Source organism: Trichomycterus rosablanca, chromosome 2 (assembly GCF_030014385.1).
Source record: "Trichomycterus rosablanca isolate fTriRos1 chromosome 2, fTriRos1.hap1, whole genome shotgun sequence".
In the NCBI taxonomy this organism is placed as follows: domain Eukaryota; kingdom Metazoa; phylum Chordata; class Actinopteri; order Siluriformes; family Trichomycteridae; genus Trichomycterus; species Trichomycterus rosablanca.
Genome location: NC_085989.1, coordinates 52,900,224 through 52,918,627, shown reverse-complemented (window position 1 = coordinate 52,918,627; position 18,404 = coordinate 52,900,224). Strand labels below are relative to the sequence as shown.

The 18,404-nt window shown below is 36.6% G+C and overlaps 2 pseudogenes; one reads left to right on the top strand and one right to left on the bottom strand.

Moving 5' to 3' along the window:
• Positions 1-18,404, top strand: part of LOC134334891 (uncharacterized) — a 759,100-nt pseudogene that overhangs the window by 494,989 nt on the left and 245,707 nt on the right.
• The window catches only part of LOC134300421 (uncharacterized), a 331,197-nt pseudogene that overhangs the window by 309,086 nt on the left and 3,707 nt on the right, over positions 1-18,404 (bottom strand).

The following is an 18,404-nucleotide window of genomic DNA, read 5'->3' as shown; positions in this document are numbered from 1 at the left end:
GTTTGGGGAACGTTCTCAGAACGTAAGTTTGTTAGCTGGGTCAAATCCTCAGCGCTATTTTATTATGAACCTTGGTTTTATTATGAATTAGAATGTAGTTAAAATAAAAATAAAGTGTAATAAATGAATAATAAAAATACTTACAGACTCACTTCAGTACGAGCGCGTTCACTTCTTCTTCTTCTTGTTTGAACTGAGCTGGTTGATCTCAGTGTTGCAGCTTCTCAGTAAGGAAAGCAGCTATTGGCTGTCCTAGAAGCAGCTAAGTGACGTCATAGCCTAATTTGCATAATGGTTACCACATGTTGATAGATCTACAGTATATATTATTATAAACTATAGGTAGCAAATCTCAGTTGATCCATTCATCTGTATCTCAGACATTTATCTCACATGTGTTATTAAATGTAGTTTAATATGAGCCAGTATATAAAACATTCAGTAGTAAATAATATACTGACCCTCTATGAGGAAAATCTTCTAAGGTTTTGCCTCTGTGATTTATTAAACCCTGTTGGATAAGATCCCAGTGAGTTGCCTCACAGCAAAGGTCCTGGGTTCAATCCCCAGGTGGGGCGGTCCGGTTCTTTTCTGTGTGGAGTTTGCATGTTCTCCCCGTGCCTGCATGGATTTACTCCGGGTGCTTCGGTTTCCTCCCACAGTCCAAAAACATGCAAGTGAGGTAAATTGGAGATACTAAATGGTCCATGACTGTGTTCGATATAACCTTGTGAACTGATGAATCTTGTGTGAAGATAAACTATCGTTCCTGTCATGGATGTAACCAAAAGTATAAAACATGGTGTTAAAATCATAATAAACAAACACCTATAGCTACAAAAAACATGGAATAAAGAACAAAGAATTGGAAACTAAACTGACAAGAGAAGAGCAACAAAATAGTTTTACTTATTCAAACAGCTAAGTAGAATAGAATAGAATCTTTATTGTCACTATACACAGGTACAAAGACATTTGTTTGGCATCTCTCCAATATTAGCAGCAGTAAAGAAAATAGTAGCAGCAAAAAAATCACAAAAGATTATTTACAGTCTTATAGATAAAAAAGTAAGAAATTTACACTCTGCAGAAGCAATGTACATAAAGAGAAGTCTTTTCTGAGCCTTCTTAATCAGGTGACAGGTGTTAAAGGTCCATGTCAGCTGGTCAGACACGTAGATGCCGAGGAACTTTTCACCGTCTCCACCTCTTCTCCATGTATGTGAAGAGGCAGGTGGTCTATCTCCTTAGTTTTCCGAAAGTCAATGACGATCTCTTTTGTCTTAGAGGTGTTAGGGATGTTGTATCTACACCAATCAGACAGGTGAGCCACCTCTTGCAGGTAGGCCATCGTCTGATCAGGCCATCGGAAATCAGTCCGACTATTGTTGTGTCATCTGCGAATTTAATTATTCTGTTGGAGTTGTGAATTGGGGTGCAGTCCTGAGTAAAGAGTGTGAAAACCATAGGACAACACACAACCCAATGAAATTTTTAAATTAATAAATGACCTTTTATTTCTGCGGTAGGAACAAACTATGCAAAAATAATGCTGCACATTTCTCTTAAAACAAATAAAGAACGTTTCCTCACATATATGAACTAAGGCTTCGTCTGTGCTCCTTCCAAACTTAGAATGAACGTTTAGTTCAGGTGAGGTGAATAGCGCCATCGCCCTCTGCTGGTTAAAGTCAATATCGATTCATTTGACATCCACCATACAGTGGATGGTTCCTGTGTGTTTGCTGGTTAATGTCAACTTATTAGCTAATGCATTTTACTGTGGTAAAAATGGACTAGGTGGAAAAAAAAAAGATGAATGATAAGCTGTATGAGAAGTTACTAAGGAAAGTGAAAAGAACTTGAACGATTGGCCAGAAAAGATGGTAAATGAATATACGGCAGGTTAGAATGATACAGAATACAGATGGAAATGTGCTGAGTATTTTGAGGAGCTGCAGAATAAATAAAATGAGACGTCTCTTCACACTGGTGCTCTGTGTTATGTGATGTTGCACTCTAAAATGTTCATACTAAACAACCAGATAGACAGAAATAGATACAACTTTATTAATCCCGAGAGAAACTGTTTAAATGGGTGTGAGCTTCAAATCTCTGACTGTAAACTGAGCAAAAAAAACATCAGGCTTCAGGTTCAGGCATCACTTTCACTGTTACAGCAACTACTATAACCTTCTTATGTGTTCCATTCACATGTGAGTGTGCTGGTGTTCATTAAAACTCTTTCCACAAACTTAGCACTGCTATGGTTTCTCTCCAGTGTGAATGCGCTGGTGTTTTTTGAGATGACTGTCGATTGAAACTCTTCCCACACTGTGAGCACTGATACGGTTTCTCTCCAGTGTGAATGCGCTGGTGTTCATTGAGACTGCTCTGTTGATTAAAAATTTTCCCACACTGTGAGCACTGATACGGTTTCTCTCCGGTGTGAATGAGCTGGTGTCTTTTGAGAGCACTCTCACGATTAAACTCTTCCCACACTGTGAGCACTGATACGGTTTCTCTCCAGTGTGAATGCGCTGGTGTTCTATGAGATGACTCTGTCGATTGAAACTCTTCCCACATTGTGAGCATTGATAGGGTTTCACTACACTGTGAATGCGCTGGTGTATTTTAAGAGTATTCTGATTATTAAAATTCCTCCCACACTGTGAGCACCAATTTGGTTTCTCTCCAGTGTGAATACGCTGGTGTCGTTTGAGATGACTCTGTGTATTAAAACTCCTCCCACACTGTGAGCACTGATACGATTTCTCTCCAGTGTGAATGCGCTGGTGTAATTTGAGATGCCTCTGTGTATTAAAACTTCTCCCACACTGTGCGCACTGATACAATTTCTCTCCAGCTCTATTGGTGTAAAATATGACGGTCTAGTCTTTCTTTCATTCACATACATGGTGAATTTTACTACATTGAGAATGCCTGGTTATAGTTAACCGTGAACGTGCTTTGGCTGGCTTTAATCTACTCAGAATTAAATAACCTAACACTGATCCTGGAACCGAAACTCTGACTATGACACGAGGAGAAAAGTCAATTTGAAGTTTAGGCTTTAGTTAAAGTTTGTTAAACCTGCTTTCTGGAATACCCCCCAGGTCTCTTATCAAAGGCGCTGTTCATTCTCTTGTGAATCCAGCTGTTATGGTTCTTTCTGAAATGACTTATAAAGATGTCAATCAAACATTTTTGTTTATAGATCGAAACCTTTTATGAATCATGCATTGTTTTAGTATGGATGATTCACACTTTCACTTTCAGGAGTCAGACAGCAGGCACGCTTGGTTTGTGATTATAATAACTTTATTTATAATGCACAATAGTTACACAAACAATAAGTAATAATTCCCTAAAACTACCTGCAGAGCGTTTATACACCCTGGATTAAGCTATCATCACCCACCTCTCATCAGCTGGGGAGAACCTTCAGCTCTGGCAGGAGATCAACTTAACCCAGAAATACTGGGCGATACGCGCTGTCCCATGGCTAAGCTCCTGCAAGTGGCAGAGACTTTTCTTCTTTATATAACAATCACAACTTGTAATGAGGTAATAAAACTAAATACCCGTGACCTCTGATCCCACAGATAGAACTGCATCAAGAACCATCATTCATCAATAGCTGAAAGAACCACACGAGCAAAATATTACTTTAAAAAACCTTCATCAAGCTCAACAATAAAGTGTTACAAACACAAGAACACCTCAAACACTTCATAACTTGGTATCCTCTGTGGTTTCTCTCTTCAGTGTGAACACGCTGGTGATTTTCTGTCAATCTTTCCATATTTTGAGCAAAAACTTGTAAAACACGTGTGTTCCATTTATGTGTCAATGTGCTGGTGTTACAGTTTAAACTTGTCTATTGAATGATTCACTCTTTTCACAAAACCTGATTCAACCTTTTTGCAAAACTCTAAACTAGACACTATAGTCATCGTTAACACTAAAAACTGTGCACACATGTGTTATATCAGTAAATAGGGTAAAAATTAGTAGGTACACAAAATAAAAGTCTGATCAACATTACAGAAATGCCTTTTATGATCCTGAGGCAGAATATGTAAATGATTAACACTGTAAACTGTAAATATAATAAATGAATATATATCAGTTCATATACTGTATTTCTTTGTTAGTTCTCTAGTATATAAATATATAAACACATCAGTACATTTGTTCTCATGTATACAAATGTGTAGTGTTCATGCACTGGCTGGATTTGTGTGTATTTTGACAACACAAACTTAACACTAAAACAGTTTCTGGTCAGTGTGAACGCACTGGTGTTTTTTAAGTGCACTCAAATAATGAAAGCTCTTCCCACACTGTGAGCACTAATACGATTTCTCTCCAGTGTGAATGCGCTGGTGTTTTTTTAGATGACTCTGATTATTAAAACTCTTCCCACACTGTGAGCACTAATACGGTTTTTCTCCAGTGTGAATGCGCTGGTGTCTTTTGAGATGACTCTGATTATTAAAACTCTTCCCACACTGTGAGCACTGTTATGGTTTCTCTCCAGTGTGAATGCGCTGGTGTACTTTGAGATTACTTTGATTATTAAAACTTTTCCCACACTGTGAGCACTGATACGGTTTTTCTCCAGTGTGAATATGCAGGTGTCTTTTGAGATCACCCCGGTGACTAAAACTCTTCCCACACTGTGAGCACTCATACGGTTTCTCTCCAGTGTGAATGCGCTGGTGTTTTTTGAGATCACCCTGTAGATTAAAACTCTTCCCACACTGTGAGCACTCATACGGTTTCTCTCCAGTGTGAATGCGCTGGTGTTTTTGGAGATCACCCTGATGATTAAAACTCTTCCCACACTGTGAGCACTGATACGGTTTCTCTCCAGTGTGAATGCGCTGGTGTATTTTAAGAGCACTCTGATGATTAAAACTCTTCCCACACTGTGAGCACTCATATAGTTTCTCTCCAGTGTGAATGCGCTGGTGTAGTTTGAGAGCACTCTGATGACTAAAACTCTTCCCACACTGTGAGCACTGACACGATTTCTCTCCAGTGTGAATGCGCTGGTGTTGTTTGAGATGACTCTGACGATTAAAACTTTTCCCACACTGTGAGCACTGATATGGTTTCTCTCCAGTGTGAATGCGCTGGTGTTCTTTGAGATGACTCTGACGATTAAAACTTCTCCCACACTGTGAGCACTGATACGGTTTCTCTCCAGTGTGAATGCGCTGGTGTATTTTAAGAACACCCTGCTGACTAAAACTCTTCCCACACTGTGAGCACTGATACGGTTTCTCTCCGGTGTGAATGCGCTGGTGTTTTATAAGAACACTCAGAGAACTAAAGCGCTTCCCGCACTGTGAGCACCGATACGGTTTCTCTCCAGTGTGAATGCGCTGGTGTGTTTTAAAAGCACTTGAAAAACTAAAGTTCCTCCCACACTGTAAACACTGATACGGTTTCTCTCCAGTGTGAATGCGCTGGTGTCGTTTGAGATGACTCTGTTGATTAAAGCTCTTCCCACACTGTGAGCACTGATACGGTTTCTCTCCAGTGTGAATGCGCTGGTGCATTTTAAGAGCTCTCTGAGAACTAAAACTCTTCACACACTGTGAGCACTGATACGGTTTCTCTCCAGTGTGAATGTGCTGGTGTTTTTTAAGATCACCCTGCTGACTAAAACTCTTTTCACACTGTGAGCACTGATACGGTTTCTCTCCAGTGTGAATGCGCTGGTGTAGTTTAAGAGCACTGGGATAACTAAAGCTCTTCCCACACTGTGAGCACTGATACGGTTTCTCTCCAGTGTGAATGCGCTGGTGTTTTTTAAGAGCACTGGGATAACTAAAGCTCTTCCCACACTGTGAGCACTGATATGGTTTCTCTCCAGTGTGAATGCGCTGGTGTAGTTTAAGAGCACTAAGAGAACTAAAGCTCTTCCCACACTGTGAGCAGACGTTCCTTCTGTTCTGTTCTCTGGTGAGAGGGCTGTTAATGCTGACAGCACCAGAGGACGTCTGCTGATCACTGGAGCTTCTGGTGGGCGTCAGATCCTCATGTTCAGTCTTAATCTTCACCAGGGTCTCATATTTGACACTGTGGGGGGTCTTGATGTGTTTGTGGAGATGATTTTGGGTTGTACAGGAACGTGGACTCGAGGAGCAGCAGAAATCCTTGTTCAATCCTGAAGAAGAAAAATACAAGCTGCTCTTGTAACACCATCAATTACAAACATCACAATAAACACAGAGCAGATCAAATGATTTTCAAAGCTAAAAGTGAAGAGGAGCAAAGACACGGTACTGAGTGAGTATAGAGTGAGATAAAGAGGAAATAACCTCAGCACTTTTACTTTCAATATAGCAACAGAACATATTCACTCTTTTACACACCTCAGTTATTTACTGGATTATATTATTAATATTATAAATATCATTATTATTATTATCATTACTGATGATAGAAACATTCTGACAGATGAACCATTAATAAATAAAACAGCTTTCATTGCTCAAGATTTGAAACATTCTTACTGAGATCATCTTCATCTTCAGGTTCCTCCTTCTTCTGAGGCAGGACACCTCCAAGTGATTGGTACACTGAGGAGAGGTGTCTATCAGAGGTGATGAGTTCCAGAGGGATTAATGATACTTCACCTGAAATCACATCAACATGTGAAGAAAGCTCAACAACTGGGACTAGTGTAGGGAGGCGTGTTGTTGTTGTTGTTTTAATGATATAATAAATCTTAGTTCCATTAAAAACTTGAGTCCAGACTGGAGTGAAGCAGCACTTCTCCACAGGACAGAACCATACAGGACAGATTCTGATCCACTATCCACTAATTACTGACCCCAGTACTGACCATCCTGTTCTGTACTACACTGTCTGGTGGAAAAGTGCTAAATTGTTCCATATGTACTTACAGCAGAAATCTTCATCTTCAGATCCTTCATCTTTTATATCCATGGGGGCGATGTGTCCCACTTCTGCTGACTGCATTATTAAAGATCTAACATAAAGACACACACACATGGATGAATGGATGGATAGATGGATGGATAGACAGACAGAGCAGCACATATTTACACATTTCAACAGCTCACAAAGTATTTACATATAATTGCTGTCTGTTTTTATTTATGGATCTGAAAATGTGACGATCATAGAAACAGAAACTGTACAGACACTGGAAACACAACAGTTAACAATGCTAAAACAGATCAGTGTTTCTATAAAACTATAAGAACTTTATGCTTTTCTACAAAACTTAATGTAAATAATGAATCGGTTCCAATTACTTGATTCGGTTCGCTGTATCGGCTCAGATAAATCATGTGTGAATCATGTGCTGACAGTTAGCTTTAGCCAAATTCCTCAAATCCTCAGCGGTATTTAATTATGAACCTTCGTTTTATTATGAATTAGAATGTAGTTAAAATAAAAATAAAGTGTAATAAATGAATAATGAAAATACTTACAGATTCACTTCAGTACGAGCGCGTTCACTTCTTCTTCTTCTTGTTTGAACCAGAGCCGTAGATAGAGAGAGTTGCGACACTCCTTGATCTCGCCGCTACGCGGTCACGTGGTTCATGTAACCCTCCAATAGTTCCAAACAAACCCGGCGCTGTCATGTTCTCATATGGGACAGGCAGCAGTGAGTGAAATATTAAACGCTAAATAATAAACATTTGTACAATTTCTGGGTATTTTCAACTGCGTTTACATTTACTGCATCTGCTTTAATATCAATTTGGTATATGAAGTGGAAGATTGATGTTTATAATGACTTAATAGGTCGTTCTTGTTAACACACAGTACATTATATTAGCATACATTACATAATGCGATATCATTAAGTAGTAGAGACAATATACAGTACAGAGATTAGACAGTTTTTTATGTTTTGTTTTTTACATAAACTATAATCTCCCTTCACTTTCCTGAGGATTCATAATAATAATCATTTTGGTTAAACACTAAGCCATGTGGCTGGATTCATAAGGTTTACCTGCACTGAATGAACAGATTCATAAACACACTACCGTACCAATACCTTTAACATTATAGTGCAGGTACATGAAATAGCATTAATTCATGTCTTATTTCATGAGTAAGTAATAATTTATTCCTACATGTAATACATGAATTAATTCATAATTAATATGCACTAGTTCATTTTGTCTAATGTAAGTGGTGGACAAGGTACACAAACCATGTAGTTGAGTTGAAGTAGAGATATCCAAGGTAACATATTACTCCAGTAAAAGTAGTAGTAAAAGTAAAAATACTCTTTACCTCCACTAAAGTACTAAACTAAATTTACCTTCAAATGTACTTAAGAATGAAAGTAAAAGTATAATGATTTATTATGGCTCTGATGTTTTATTATCATTTCTGTAACAAGACTCTTGATTAATCAACTTTTAATTAATCAATTTTAGGTGAAAAGACTCTAGTGTCAATAATTTAGCTTAGCTGACTAAGCTAAATTCAGTTATACCTATTAATTAAGATAAACATGTAACATTTAGTGCTGAGCAAATGCTAAATAATAACAGTATTACGTATATTAATGACATCAAATTCATTATTTTTTTTAAAACAAAGCAACAAACAGCTAAAAATGCTTGATAAGTAGTGGAAATGAATGGGGCTCTATGGGATGTTTGGAACTATACAGAGCTCCACAACCCGGAAGCTGCACAGAAAATATGTCCCGCCCCCTTTCCAACGGTTCCCTATGGGAGTGTCGCCACTCTGTTCTCTCTACCGCTCTGGTTTGAACTGAGAGGAAGCGCTTCCTGACAGACAGCAGCTCTACCGCCCCGCCCACATGACCCCACAACCAATCACAATCCAGCTGTGCAACTGTACAGCAGCTTTTCAACCAATCAGATGCGAAAATATCGTTCCGTCCAGAGCCGCAGAGAAAGAGAGTTAGAGTAGGTAACAGTTCTGTTTATATACATTTGTTTATAAAATACAGTAATATATTGTCTGTATGTCTTCCTGTAAATTTGCTAAAATATTTTTATTGTTTATTATTTTATTTCATTTTTAATTTCATAAAAATGTTTATTTATTTATTTATTTTTGTATTGTTTATTATTATTTTTATTTATACTATATCTTGATTCACTGTTATTGTTTATGGTCATCTTTTGCTTCTTTTGTAATTCTGTTATCATCGTTGTAATGCTTTGGCAACTTTGTTTTTTTACAGTCATGCCAATAAAGCTACAAACCCCGAGCTGTCATGTTCTTCTGCTGCCTCCAAGTCCTCCTCAGAAGTTCCTACTTACGAGTTTGGAGGTTGTAACTACGACATGATGTGCGTTCAATTCAGGCACGTGCACAGATAGACCCCTAGTGGTGCTCAAGCACTTGCCCTTTTGCCCTGGATGAGAAAAGTGCCCTTTCTGCTGGAGCCCAATTTTTTTCTACATTCATTAATATTTTAAAATAAAAAATCACCCTCTCTGTCATCAATTCCCCCCAAAAGTGTTTTGATATCTGAGGGGCATTTATTTGAGTTCTTGTGAGAATTCTGCCCCTCCCTCCTCCTCCTCCTCCTCATGCAGTGCTGAGCACCAGGCCAAACCGCTGCTACACTACAAACAGGTACTGACAGTGTTTCATACAAACAGCATCCATGCATAACACATAGCCTACATGTTCTGTACTCACGAGTTATGAAAAACAAAGCCTTGTCCTGCTGTTTACTGACGTTTGTCATGTTTAATGAAGGGGGACAAACTGCAGCAGACAGAGAATTTAAAGAAAGTTTTACTGTTTCACAAATTAGACAAGTTCACTAGTTTTGTTTCATTTAAAATCTTACTTATTTTAATGTGAAAGCCTGAAGGAAAAAAAGCTTGAGCACAAACATTTTGCAGGAGAATGTCAAGTTTAATATTCAACATTCGTTTAACATTCGCTATTCCGATCTATATAAATGGTTGAAAAAACACCTAACATCTACTTATTTTACAAATTCTTACACAGATTAAAGTAGGCTACATACTACAAAAACTATCTTTTAATAATTTTAAGGTTAAATGTATTTATTTAAAGAAAGATTAAAATGAAACCGCTGATCAAGCGCCAACTTCAGCTAACGCGTTAGGGAGCGTCATCAAACTAACAGAAAAACGTAGGAAACATTTACTCTGCACTTATTACAGATAAATAAATCCATTCAAATAATAATTTTTTTTATTATTATTAATAATTTTGGCGAAGGGTGCCCCTTTTTTTTGGCTTGAGCACCTGCCCCCAAAAATTTCTGTGCACGTGCCTGTCCTCAGTGCTATTTTATTAGGAACCTTCATTTTATTATGAATTAGAATGTAGTTAAAATAAAAATAAAGTGTAATAAATGAATAATAAAAATACTTACAGACTCACTTCAGTACGAGCGCGTTCACTTCTTCTTCTTCTTGTTTGAACTGAGCTGGTTGATCTCAGTGTTGCAGCTTCTCAGTAAGGAAAGCAGCTATTGGCTGTCCTAGAAGCAGCTAAGTGACGTCATCGCCCAATTTGCATAACAGTTAACACACGCTGATAGATCTATATATTATTATTATAAACTATAGAGAGCAAATCTCAATAGATCCATTCATCTGTATCTCAGACATTTATCTCACACGTGTTATTAAATGTAGTTTAATATGAGCCAGTATATAAAACATTCAGTAGTAAATAATATACTGACCCTCTATGAGGAAAATCTTCTAAGGTTTTGTCTCTGTGATTTATTAAACCCTGTTAAATAAGATCCCAGTGAGAAATCTATAGATCACACAGATCTTATCTATAGCTACAAAAAACATGGAATAAAGAACAAATAATTAGAACCGAACTGACAAGAGAAAAGCAACAAAATAGTTTTACTTATACAAACAGCTCAGTACAAGATACTGTAATAAATGCTCAACATATTCACTCAGTAATGAACTTTATTAGACACAAACTTTACTGTACCAGCTGAACTGCTAAAAAACTGAAAAATAACCAAATACATTTTGTGTTGTCGTAATGTTAAGGTCACTGATAGTTATTTAAAAATGTTTTGCTTTTCTAGATGTATGAAAAATGCTCTAAAATCCCTGAACACATGTATAAACCTGGTTAAATGAAACATTAACACATAGCATTAGATAATCAATTGTTATTCAACTGTACACAATCATGTACAGCTTATTTGAGCACCTTGCATAGTTCTGAAATAGAAAACAAAAAAAAGTCACATAATAACGGCATTACATACACTTCAACTTTTCAACTCATTTCAGGGAGGTACTACAGCATTGGTACAGTAATGAGTTATAAAATGTACTACAGCATGGGTACAGTAATGAGTTATAAAATGTACTACAGCATGGGTACAGTAATGAGTTATAAAATGTACCACAGCATGGGTACAGTAATGAGTTATAAAATGTACTACAGCATGGGTACAGTAATGAGTTATAAAATGTACTACAGCATTGGTACAGTAATGAATTATAAAATGTCCTACAGCATGGGTACAGTAATGAGTTATAAAATGTTCTACAGCATGGGTACAGTAATGAGTTATAAAATGTTCTACAGCATGGGTACAGTAATGAGTTATAAAATGTACCACAGCATGGGTACAGTAATGAATTATAAAATGTACCACAGCATGGGTACAGTAATGAGTTATAAAATGTTCTACAGCATGGGTACAGTAATGAATTATAAAATGTACTACAGCATGGGTACAGTAATGAGTTATAAAATGTACTACAGCATTGGTACAGTAATGAATTATAAAATGTCCTACAGCATGGGTACAGTAATGAGTTATAAAATGAACCACAGCATGGGTACAGTAATGAGTTATAAAATGTTCTACAGCATGGGTACAGTAATGAGTTATAAAATGTACCACAGCATGGGTACAGTAATGAATTATAAAATGTACCACAGCATGGGTACAGTAATGAGTTATAAAATGTTCTACAGCATGGGTACAGTAATGAATTATAAAATGTACCACAGCATGGGTACAGTAATGAATTATAAAATGTACCACAGCATGGGTACAGTAATGAGTTATAAAATGTACCACAGCATGGGTACAGTAATGAGTTATAAAATGTACTACAGCATGGGTACAGTAATGAATTATAAAATGTACCACAGCATGGGTACAGTAATGAGTTATAAAATGTACCACAGCATGGGTACAGTAATGAGTTATAAAATGTACCACATCATGGGTACAGTAATGAGTTATAAAATGTTCTACAGCATGGGTACAGTAATGAGTTATAAAATGTACCACAGCATGGGTACAGTAATGAATTATAAAATGTACCACAGCATGGGTACAGTAATGAGTTATAAAATGTACCACAGCATGGGTACAGTAATGAGTTATAAAATGTTCTACAGCATGGGTACAGTAATGAGTTATAAAATGTACCACAGCATGGGTACAGTAATGAGTTACAGTGCCTTGCAAAAGTATTCAGCCCCCTTGAACTTTTCAACCTTTTGCCACATTTCAGGCTTTAAACATAAAGATATGAAATTGTAATTTTTTGTGAAGAATCAATAACAAGTGCGACACAATTGTGAAGTGGAACGAAATTTATTGGATATTTTAAACTTTTTTTAGAAATAAAAACCTGAAAAGTGGGGCGTGCAATATTATTCAGCCCCTTTACTTTCAGTGCAGCAAACTCACTCCAGAAGTTCAGTGAGGATCTCTGAATGATCCAATGTTGACCTAAATGACTGATGGTGATAAATAGAATCCACCTGTGTGTAATCAAGTCTCCGTATAAATGCACCTGCTCTGTGATAGTCTCAGAGTTCTGTTTAAAGCGCAGAGAGCATCATGAAGACCAAGGAACACACCAGGCAGGTCCGAGATACTGTTGTGGAGAAGTTTAAAGCCGAATTTGGATACAAAAAGATTTCCCAAGCTTTAAACATCTCAAGGAGCACTGTGCAAGTGATCATATTGAAATGAAGGGAGTATCAGACCACTGCAAATCTACCAAGACCCGGCCGTCCCTCTAAACTTTCAGCTCAAACAAGGAGAAGACTGATCAGAGATGCAGCCAAGAGGCCCATGATCACTCTGAATGAACTGCAGAGATCTACAGCTGAGGTGGGAGAATCTGTCCATAGGACAACAATCAGTCGTACACTGCACAAATCTGGCCTTTATGGAAGAGTGGCAAGAAGAAAGCCATTTCTCAAAGATATCTATAAAAAGTCACCTGGGAGACACACCAAGCATGTGGAAGAAGGTGCTCTGGTCAGATGAAACCAAAATCAAACTTTTTGGCCACAACGCAAAACGTTATGTTTGGCATAAAAGCAACACAGCTCATCACCCTGAACACACCATCCCCACTGTCAAACATGGTGGTGGCAGCATCATGGTTTGGGCCTGCTTTTCTTCAGCAGGGACAGGGAAGATGGTTAAAATTGATGGGAAGATGGATGGAGCCAAATACAGGACCATTCTGGAAGAAAACCTGTTGCAGTCTGCAAAAGACCTGAGACTGGGACGGTGATTTATCTTCCAACAAGACAATGATCCAAAACATAAAGCAAAATCTACAATGGAATGGTTCACAAATAAACTTATCCAGGTGTAAATGGCCAAGTCAAAGTCCAGACCTGAATCCCATCGAGAATCTGTGGAAAGAGCTGAAAACTGCTGTTCACAAACGCTCTCCATCCAACCTCACTGAGCTCGAGCTGTTTTGCAAGGAAGAATGGGCAAAAATTTCAGTATCTTGATGTGCAAAACTAATAGAGACATACCCCAAGCGACTTGCAGCTGTAATCGCAGCAAAAGGTGGCGCTACAAAGTATTAACGCAAGGGGGCTGAATAATATTGCACGCCCCACTTTTCAGTTTTTTATTTCTTAAAAAAGTTTAAAATATCCAATAAATTTCGTTCCACTTCACGATTGTGTCCCACTTGTTGTTGATTCTTCACAAAAAATTACAATTTCATATCGTTATGTTTGAAGCCTGAAATGTGGCAAAAGGTTGAAAAGTTCAAGGGGGCTGAATACTTTTGCAAGGCACTGTATAAAATGTACCACAGCATGGGTACAGTAATGAATTATAAAATGTACCACAGCATGGGTACAGTAATGAGTTATTGATTTTATATTGATGGTTATGAGCTTTTATTTCAAGTCAAATAGCTCTTACAGTAAAGTGTTGAAAATAGTTACAAACATACAATATTTTATTATTACAACATCCTGGCCAAAACGCTGTGTAGGAAAAGTCACCTTAAGTCAAGGAGTTATTTTCATACAAGCATTTATTATTTAACAGTTGAGGTTTACAAATGAGGAATAATTAACATAACAAACTAATATATGTAGAAGGCTGTTTATTTGATTTTATTGGCATAATAATAGGCCCATTGTTAACATTAACTACCCAAAGTGGGTTTCTGATTTGAAATCAAAGGTAGGTCTTAAGTTGAGCTACATGACCGTCTGGAGAGGTAAATTGATACTAGTAATGGTGTATTATTAGTGTAATGCTTCAACTCTGTCAGGAAAACAGTAAAATGATGTATACTGTGTTCTCCCCTTTATGGAGATTCAGTAAGTCACTCTTGATTATTATGCACAACATTGATTTATCTCATTTACAAATTTTGCAGCATAATGCCAAGTAAAGAAATGTTACAAAAGCAGAAAGAAAAGGAACTACAGCTCAGGGTAGCAGCTCTCTTTTGTCCTGGATTAGGTAATCTACCAGTAAAGCAAATGAGGAAGATGTATCAGTATGAGATGTTTGGTTATTAAAAAGCGTGCACAATATGGCCTGTTTTTGCCTGTTTTTCATTTATTTATGCAATTTGATAATTTGAGTTATTTGATTAGATGTGTATTGATTGTGTTAACAAAATAAATATATAAGTTAAATATTCTACTGTTTTTTTTTATTATTATTAATAATTTTGGCGAAGGGTGCCCCTTCTTTTTGGCTTGAGCACCTGCCCCCAAAAATTTCTGTGCACGTGCCTGTCCTCAGTGCTATTTTATTAGGAACCTTCATTTTATTATGAATTAGAATGTAGTTAAAATAAAAATAAAGTGTAATAAATGAATAATAAAAATACTTACAGACTCACTTCAGTACGAGCGCGTTCACTTCTTCTTCTTCTTGTTTGAACTGAGCTGGTTGATCTCAGTGTTGCAGCTTCTCAGTAAGGAAAGCAGCTATTGGCTGTCCTAGAAGCAGCTAAGTGACGTCATCGCCCAATTTGCATAACAGTTAACACATGTTGATAGATTTATATATTATTATAAACTATAGAGAGTAAATCTCAATAGATCCATTCATCTGTATCTCAGACATTTATCTCACACGTGTTATTAAATGTAGTTTAATATGAGCCAGTATATAAAACATTCAGTAGTAAATAATATACTGACCCTCTATGAGGAAAATCTTCTAAGGTTTTGCCTCTGTGGTTTATTAAACCCTGTTGGGTAAGATCCCAGTGAGAAATCTATAGATCACACAGATCTTCTCTATAGCTACAAAAAACATGGAATAAAGAACAAATAATTAGAACCGAACTGACAAGAGAAAAGCAACAAAATAGTTTTACTAATACAAACAGCTCAGTACAAGATACTGTAATAAATGCTCAACATATTCACTCAGTAATGAACTTTATTAGACACAAACTTTACTGTACCAGCTGAACTGCTAAAAAACTGAGAAATAACCAAATACATTTTGTGTTGTCGTAATGTTAAGGTCGCTGATAGTTATTTAAAAATCTTTGGCTTTCCTAGATGTATGAAAAATGCTCTAAAATCCCTGAACACATGTATAAACCTGGTTAAATGAAACATTAACACATAGCATTAGATAATCAATTGTTATTCAACTGTACACAATCATGTACAGCTTATTTGAGCACCTTGCATAGTTCTGAAATAGAAAACAAAAAAAAGTCACATAATAACGGCATTACATACACTTCAACTTTTCAACTCATTTCAGGGAGGTACTCCCGGACCAGGTTTTATCTCGCTGAGGACAGTAACTGCAGAACGATGTGTGCTTTCACGTCCAGGTCTCCAATAACAACAGAAAAGTTGCTAATGGCATCTGAAATATAGCGACAAAGTTGCTAAGTTGGCAACACTGATTGATCTACAACGTTTAGGTTTATTCTCACCCCTACTGGACGACAGTGTAAAATCAGCACCACATTCATTCAGTCTTTCATTCCAGTAACATCTAAACAGAGTCACAGTTGTACAGCAGAGCAGTTTCTGTGGGTGTAAAACAGTATCTGTACCTGTAAAATAAATCTGTACCTGTAAAAAAACAAATCTGTACCTGTAAAATAAATCTGTACCTGTAAAAAAAAACAAATTTGTACCTGTAAAATAAATCTGTACCTGTAAAAAAACAAATCTGTACCTGTAAAATAAATCTGTACCTGTAAAAAAACTAATCTGTACCTGTAAAATAAATCTGTACCTGTAAAAAAAAAACAAATCTGTACCTGTAATACAAATCATAAAATGTACTACAGCATTGGTACAGTAATGAATTATAAAATGTACTACAGCATGGGTACAGTAATGAGTTATAAAATGTACTACAGCATGGGTACAGTAATGAGTTATAAAATGTACTACAGCATGGGTACAGTAATGAATTATAAAATGTTCTACAGCATGGGTACAGTAATGAATTATAAAATGTACCACAGCATGGGTACAGTAATGAGTTATAAAATGTTCTACAGCATGGGTACAGTAATGAGTTATAAAATGTACCACAGCATGGGTACAGTAATGAATTATAAAATGTACTACAGCATGGGTACAGTAATGAGTTATAAAATGTTCTACAGCATGGGTACAGTAATGAGTTATAAAATGTACCACAGCATGGGTACAGTAATGAATTATAAAATGTTCTACAGCATGTGTACAGTAATGAGTTATAAAATGTTCTACAGCATGGGTACAGTAATGAGTTATAAAATGTACTACAGCATTGGTACAGTAATGAATTATAAAATGTACTACAGCATGGGTACAGTAATGAGTTATAAAATGTACTACAGCATTGGTACAGTAATGAATTATAAAATGTACCACAGCATGGGTACAGTAATGAGTTATAAAATGTACTACAGCATTGGTACAGTAATGAATTATAAAATGTACTACAGCATGGGTACAGTAATGAGTTATAAAATGTACTACAGCATGTGTACAGTAATGAATTATAAAATGTACTACAGCATGGGTACAGTAATGAGTTATAAAATGTTCTACAGCATGGGTACAGTAATGAGTTATAAAATGTACTACAGCATGGGTACAGTAATGAGTTATAAAATGTACTACAGCATTGGTACAGTAATGAATTATAAAATGTACTACAGCATGGGTACAGTAATGAGTTATAAAATGTTCTACAGCATGGGTACAGTAATGAGTTATAAAATGAACCACAGCATGGGTACAGTAATGAGTTATAAAATGTTCTACAGCATGGGTACAGTAATGAGTTATAAAATGTACCACAGCATGGGTACAGTAATGAGTTATAAAATGTTCTACAGCATGGGTACAGTAATGAGTTATAAAATGTACCACAGCATGGGTACAGTAATGAATTATAAAATGTACCACAGCATGGGTACAGTAATGAGTTATAAAATGTACTACAACATGGGTACAGTAATGAGTTATAAAATGTACCACAGCATGGGTACAGTAATGAATTATAAAATGTACCACAGCATGGGTACAGTAATGGATTATAAAATGTACTACAGCATGGGTACAGTAATGAGTTATAAAATGTACTACAGCATGGGTACGGTAATGAATTATGAAATGTACTACAGCATGGGTACGGTAATGAATTATGAAATGTACTACAGCATGGGTACAGTAATGGATTATAAAATGTACCACAGCATGGGTACAGTAATGAATTATAAAATGTACCACAGCATGGGTACAGTAATGAGTTATAAAATGTTCTACAGCATGGGTACAGTAATGAGTTATAAAATGTACCACAGCATGGGTACAGTAATGAGTTATAAAATGTTCTACAGCATGGGTACAGCAATGAGTTATAAAATGAACCACAGCATGGGTACAGTAATGAGTTATAAAATGTACCACAGCATGGGTACAGTAATGAATTATAAAATGTACCACAGCATGGGTACAGTAATGAGTTATAAAATGTACCACAGCATGGGTACAGTAATGAGTTATAAAATGTACCACAGCATGGGTACAGTAATGAGTTATAAAATGTTCCACAGCATGGGTACAGTAATGAGTTATAAAATGAACCACAGCATGGGTACAGTAATGAGTTATAA